Here is a 6,923-nt window from a genome sequence, read left to right as displayed (position 1 = left end):
CATGTACACTAAAACAAAATGAAAAGCTTAAAAGATGAATTTCACTGATAATTTTCTGTGCACATAGAAAGTTATAACAAATCTTTTCTTGAAATAGATTTTCACATAAATCAAATTTCAAACATCAAACACACAGATTCGAAGTTAAAGATAACTGTCATTTCAATTTTTCATTCATAGATGATCATCCACCTTCTGCATACACAAAGTCTTTCAACAAAATTAAAGAGATAGTTTTTCAAAAACATAGTGAACCCCATCAAAGTCATTACAAAACATATAAATAGGTCACCAGACCAATAGTTTTAGCCAAAGATAAAATTAACTCGAAAGAGTTAATGAGAAACTACCTTAACTGCATAACTAAAACTAGAAAATGACTAGACTCGTTGGCAAACAACTACCAGTAGTGCTAGTCATGATGTCGATTCAGTCTCGGTCAGATTGCCTGGGTTGTTATTTTGGACAGACACCATAACCGCATTTGCTGCACTCCACTCTCGATGAACCTTCAAGAACTCCTGAATTACTGTTACATGTGGCAAGCTGATGTGTATTACCCTTTGCTTCCAGATTTCTTTCTTCCTCTTCACCATCTGCACTTTGTCTCTGTGCGAATCGAAGTAATCCAAGTAGACTGTGAGCATTGACTCTACTTTGGAAATCTTCGTAAAATCTTCCACAGATAAGGATTTATCCACTTTAATTTGTTTAATATGGTTGCTAAATCGATTGATCATTTCTGCAGCATCTTCCAAAGTTTGGTTATCTTCCTTAAGCAATTGGACATCTACGCAGCATAAATCCTTTTGCATGGTCATCCTCAAGGTTGTTAGTTCACCTCGTAGACTGGTTGATTCCCTATGACTCTGTTCAATGATTTGGTTGCGCCACTCTATGCTTTCTTTGCATATAAACATTATATCTTCGTTTAACCCTGGCACTTGTCTTTCGGCAGGAAAATTCATCAAGCCATAATGCTGAATGTCATGCATTTTCTTTGAAATCACCGCCCATTTAGTCTTTTTTTTTTGCCACAAGATTAAGTTGGCATCCAAATCCTTGGTAAATTCATTAGCATCTTTGAAAATATGAACTAAATTAGATATGTAATTGGTTCCTTGATGCACAATCGAGGTGAGCCATTCAAAGAAAATCTCTGCAATCATCTTGTTTTGTTGAACCTCATCAAATAATTTCTGATTACCTGGGGATTTTAAACTAAAGGGTATTGAGCTTTGAGATAACGGCAACAGACTGTTTTGTAGAGCATGAATATATTGGGCCATTTGCATTAAATTCTACTTCAACTCAGCCTTGTCCTTTTCGTCCTACCAAGTGCAGGAGATAATCCATTTGGTCGAAGTCTCCAAATATTTCACATCAACTGCTCTAGTTCCGACCCCAAAATCAAATTGCTCAATGGTATAATCCGCCTCTGAGGCAGCGGCAACATCCTTATCAGATGTAGGTTTGGCAATGTCTGCAGTCCAATTCTTTGTGCCTTCGTCAAAACCAATCATAGTCTCCATTTTTAGCCGCTTAGGCTTCATGGATCTTCCCAGGAATTTACTCACAACATCTTCCATCGACACTGAAATAGGCACCACATTTCTTTTCCTGGTAATTGAGTCACTTAACCATTTAGGTGCCAGAGTCAGTTCCTTAGATTGCATAGGTGGAGATCCTCCAGAAGGCGGCAGTGTAGCATTGCTTGCATTAGACCGGATATCAAGCACCTGTGAATCTTGGATAGTAGCATCTGAATCAATCAAAACCTTGTCAGCATCAGAAACAGGGGTTTCCATATTTCCTTGTACCTCCTCGGCGTCCAAATCAAGAATGAGTTGGGTGGCAAATGGATGAAAATTCTTCTTGTATCTTGACCTGGTCACTCGACCACCAATGGAATGTGTAGCTTTAGAGTCAAGTTTTTCTTCTTTAATCTTAGCATACTTCTTTCCTGCAACAGAAATAGGGATGTTAGTTAAAACAGTTCTTTTACTTGGAATCTTCCTTTTTCCATTTTTGTTTCTTGAACTGGTTGCCTTCGCTAGATGAAATCGGCAAATCCTAAGCCAATTTTTTGTTCTGTGAATTATGCTGAAAGTGCAGTCCTGTATGCTATCTTCCATATTTTTACTCTAGTTGATGTTTGGGAGAGGTTTATTATGTACCCGTTGTGTAGGGGAAAAAGCGAGACTAGGTTAACATGCCCTAATCCTACCTTTTGACACACATTATGGAATATGAAAGAGCCTAGAGGTATCACACAATTGGCTACTTCTTTTTGTGGAAGAGAGAGCCATGGGCTACCTATTAGGATTTCTATTCCTTTGTTGTATTTGAAAGATAAAATGATGCAAGTTCAATTCCTAACCCCAAAATGCAAGTATGAACTAATAACAAGATTGCAGAACTGAGATTAAACAATGGAAAGCTGTAAACACAAGGACAAGACAAGAATGCAAATGTGTACCCGGGGTTAAAATCTGAGTAAAAATGTTCGAGATGGGAGCGCAGGCGCCACTATCCTGATTCTACCCCTGAAATTGCTCCGAAAACTGCTATTTTACAACCTAGAAAGCTGTCGGAAATGCTAAAAATTACTGTCTGACAGAGGGACCAAGGCGCCTAGCACCTCCGTCCCAGGGACCAGGGTGCCCAGTACCCCTGTCCTGGCAGGACCAGGGCGCCCCACGCCCCTGTCCTGGTCTTCTCCTCTGAAACTTGGTGTGAAGTTCTGTCTTGGTCTGCTTCCGTCAGATCTGCAACTTGCGGCATCGTCCGAATCCTGAAACCTACACTTATATCTGAAAAGGTATGGTGGGCGGCTATATAGGGTTTTGCCTTAGTCAAACCCCCACTTTGGTGATTTCCACCTCCACGAATAGCCAAGTTGTATTGTAAAAGTAATGTGTGTGCAGACCTTGTGTGTGTGCAAGATCCTAAAATGCAATTAAGCAAACTAGAGCAACCTAGAAAGTAAACCCTAATTGCTTGTAAATGATAATGTAAATGCTCCAAATCAAGATGCAAAGTGATCTAAAGCATGAATACAAATGATATAATGAGGCTTATGCAAAAGACATGAAAAAAACATGAAATCATACCCAACCCCAAGGGAGGGGTACAAGCCAATCTTCAGTCGGTGATCCCTTATTGCTCTCAATGCCTTCAAAGACCTAAATGGACGAATGAAATTGATGAATACTTGATGGATGGATGTTGAATGTTATTGAAGTCTTCAAAGATCTTCTCTTTCACTACATAGAAGGTCCCTGAAACCAAAATTTGGATCCTTTCAAATGAAGAAAGAGAGCTCTTATATATGAAACCCTAGGTCTTAATTTCAACTTTTGGCTGACCTAGAGATTGAATCTCCCACCAATTTCTTGGGGTTAAGCTTTATTTTATGATTGGATTGCGCTCCTAAAATTTTGGGAAAAAAGTCCGAGACTGTGTGCACTCCGGGCGCCATGGTCTCAACAATTTTTCACCAAATTTTCAAGGCCGTCGGATATGATGATTTTAGAGAGAATTCTGAAGTTACAGGTGACTTCGAGATGTTTTGACCCACCAAATCAAGCCCCCAAGTTCAAAATAGGACCTAATTAGGGTTTTTGATTAAATGATGTATTGGAGGAATAAAATGAAAAGGGCACACTTTAATGAAAGGGCTCAACTTTATGATGTGGAAGATGATGAAATAGAACCTTAGACCTAATTAATTTCATTAATTAAGTGCTAAAGAAGAAATGCAATGCAAAATGCAAAATGCGCCAAGGCGGGTGCTAAACTAGGTGTGAAATTGTACCACCCTAGCAAGTGCGTACAATTTACGATGCTACATTTAGCCCCCACTTTAGCGGTCATATGAGTACTACATGCATATGCAAGCTAAAGTACAGGAAAGTAAACATTATTTGAAAAAGGATATATCCATAAGTTTGTCGAACGAAGCCCCCAGTGGTATCTGCAGTACACAGTTAGGAACCGCACCCTACAAAACACATGTTAGATCACAAAATCACCTAATGCTTACTAAGGAAAGTGATGAAATTTGTGAGTAGATATATGCCCCCCCTGTTTCGGCTTGCTTATTAGGGAGGTGAAACAGGATAGCATGTTTACTTACGACAAATTGTGTGATAAATTATTGATGAGAGATGTTCACTGAAGAGGCTTCAGCAGAGCATGTTTTGGAACATCCCGGGAGTAAGGGTACGAAAATATGATTCCTACGCAACAAATGGTTCAAAAATCGCATCTCCCAAACTCAAGTTATGATGAAATGAGTGATAGAGGAAAATTAGGGTCTTGAAAATAAAGGAATGAAAATATATACCTTGAAAGTGACAATTGCATTTGTCACTTTGTTGATTTCTGAGTATTGTTCATTGCAGCGGAACCCACATAGCCATCATCATGCCTTCACGATGACTGGAGCATCCCTCAAGGATTGAGATCATGCGACAGGCCGTGATCGGTGACGAGCCACTGGACGAGGTGAGTTGACTAAACTTTGACTTTGACTTTCTGCATTTTAGTATGTTTGGGTGTTTAAAAGGTCCATGTTACAAAATTGCCAAAAAGTGCAAAATGTTGTCAACACAATGTTCTCAAAAGTTGTCATTTTATACAAAAGAGATTAAATGGTGGTTGGGTGGCCGAGAATGATGAGAGTATGTAAATGAGATGAAAAACACAAGAAGAGGTGTTGGAAGGAGATTGGAATGAAAGAAACTTGATTTTGCCACGTTTTTTACCTTGTTTTCTTGCATAGATAGACTATATTTTGTTTGGTACAGCCTGGTACAAACTAGTACATGTCTGAATCTTATGTGGGTGGAAAGATAATTTTATTGCAGATATTTTGTGTTCTTACCAATCCTAAAGAAATTATTGTTTGATTGGTCTAATAAGTCAATCTTTCTAACAACCCTGTTCAAAAACTAGGGTTTCAAGTGACCAAGAAAAATCCATAAATCAGCCTTCTTCCATTGGAAAATTTGTAAAAAATGGTGGTAGGGTCTGTTTTGATAAGGTTCTCAATGCCTCTAAAGGGAAACGTGTAAATATTTCATTTGTAGGTGGAAATAAGTGACAATATGTCACATTTGTTGTGTAACAGTAAAAAAGACTAAGTGACAATCAAAATTACATCAAATAAACATTTATTTGGACGTGATCAAGGGGAGAATCGGTACCACAAACCCCTAAGAGTATCAAATAGGTATTGATACATTTAAAATGCATGAGATCATCAATATGATGAAGATTTTTGCATTAGGACAACCCAGGCAGTCATAATCTGAAGAATAACCAAAGGGTCTGTGCTTGAATAAATGTTTGGTTTGCACTATTGGAGTGGAAGGAATGGTTTAGGAGTCTTCTTATGCTATCTAAGAGGCCTATACAACGAGTGTTGAATAAGTTGGGGCAAGATGTCAATAATGTGTCCCTATTAGGTCTAGTGGCTAAGCGCCTAGGGTGTGTGTCTAGAAAGCTTTGGTTTGGGTCAATGATATCATTTCTTCTCCTCTCTCTGAACTGAAAGCAATAACATTACAACAATCAGAAAACCTGCTCCATATGACCATCCTACTCCAATTTGATACCAAGGAATCTACTCACTCTCCTCTTCATCTTTATTTTCAGAAGCACTTGTAGGACAAGGAGGTGCAAATTTAGGCAAAGACCAATTCTTTGGAAGTGGGCATCCCTACAAATATTGATTTCCAGAATGTGATCTATTTTCAAATAGGATTATCCATCCTCTTTGCAGTATACTTCCTAAAAGATTGTTATTGAAAAAGTTTAAATATGCCAAATAGCTCAAAGATTGAATCTCCAAAGGAATATGTCCTCAAAGCTTGTTTGAAGAAAGGTCCAACGATATAAGTTGACTCATATCTGCAAAACTATGTGGTATATCATTCCACTGAGATTGTTCATGGATAGTTGTAGAAATCTCAAGAACTTCAACTTTCCAACATCAAGAGGAACATCTCCATTTGAAATTGATTGTTGGAGAGATCTATGCCAGTGAGTGTGGAAAGAATATATGAGTCGTGTAACTCTGTACCTTTAGAAGCCATACTCAATGCATCATGATATAATTCCCTACCACATTGACCATAAAATGCCCTATTTTGATACAAGATATTTTCATCTTTTGTTGCTAATGACATTTCTTGCAAGGATAAAATGGTGAAGGGAATAGGGCCCGAAATATTGTTGCAAGAAAGGTCTAAGATCTGGAGCTTCTTCAATTGACCAATTTATGGAAGAATTCTACCACTAAACAAATTCCCCTTCAAAACCAACGCTTGTAAGTAAGAAAGATTTCCAAATGACTTTGGAATCAGACATTCTAATAAATTATGTCCAATATCAAGAACTCTTATTCTTAAAAGAGCTAGACCAAGAAGCAATGATAAACTGGAAAACAATATTGAACTAGAGAACAATCCATTTAACTTATTATTCGTGAGGACCAAGGATCTCAGGGCTATTAGTTTATCAAATTCTTGAGGTATGCTTCCTTCCAAACTATTAGTTCCCAAATTTAATACCACAAGCAGAACACAATTGCCCAAATTGGAAGGGATTGTTCCATTCAATTGATTGTTTACCAAATTTAATAATGAAAGCGTAGACAGACTTCCCATGCTTAAAGGTATATTGCCATTGAACATATTATCATTGAGCTTCATTGAATATGAGTTGCATGCGAAGAGTTGAATGCTTTGTAACTGATTTCCTGACACGTTTAGGAATCGCAAGAAGGGGCCACATAGCCAAAAGAGAATTTCTCCAAAAAGATTGTTGTCTATCAATACTAACTCTTTTAGAGAAAATTGAGTTGCAAACACACCAGATACGGCAGCCCCGCAGAGAACGGCAAACGCACCAATTTC

Source organism: Cryptomeria japonica, chromosome 11 (genome assembly GCF_030272615.1).
Source record: "Cryptomeria japonica chromosome 11, Sugi_1.0, whole genome shotgun sequence".
Lineage (NCBI taxonomy): Eukaryota > Viridiplantae > Streptophyta > Pinopsida > Cupressales > Cupressaceae > Cryptomeria > Cryptomeria japonica.
Note: the sequence above shows the minus strand (reverse complement) of the source record.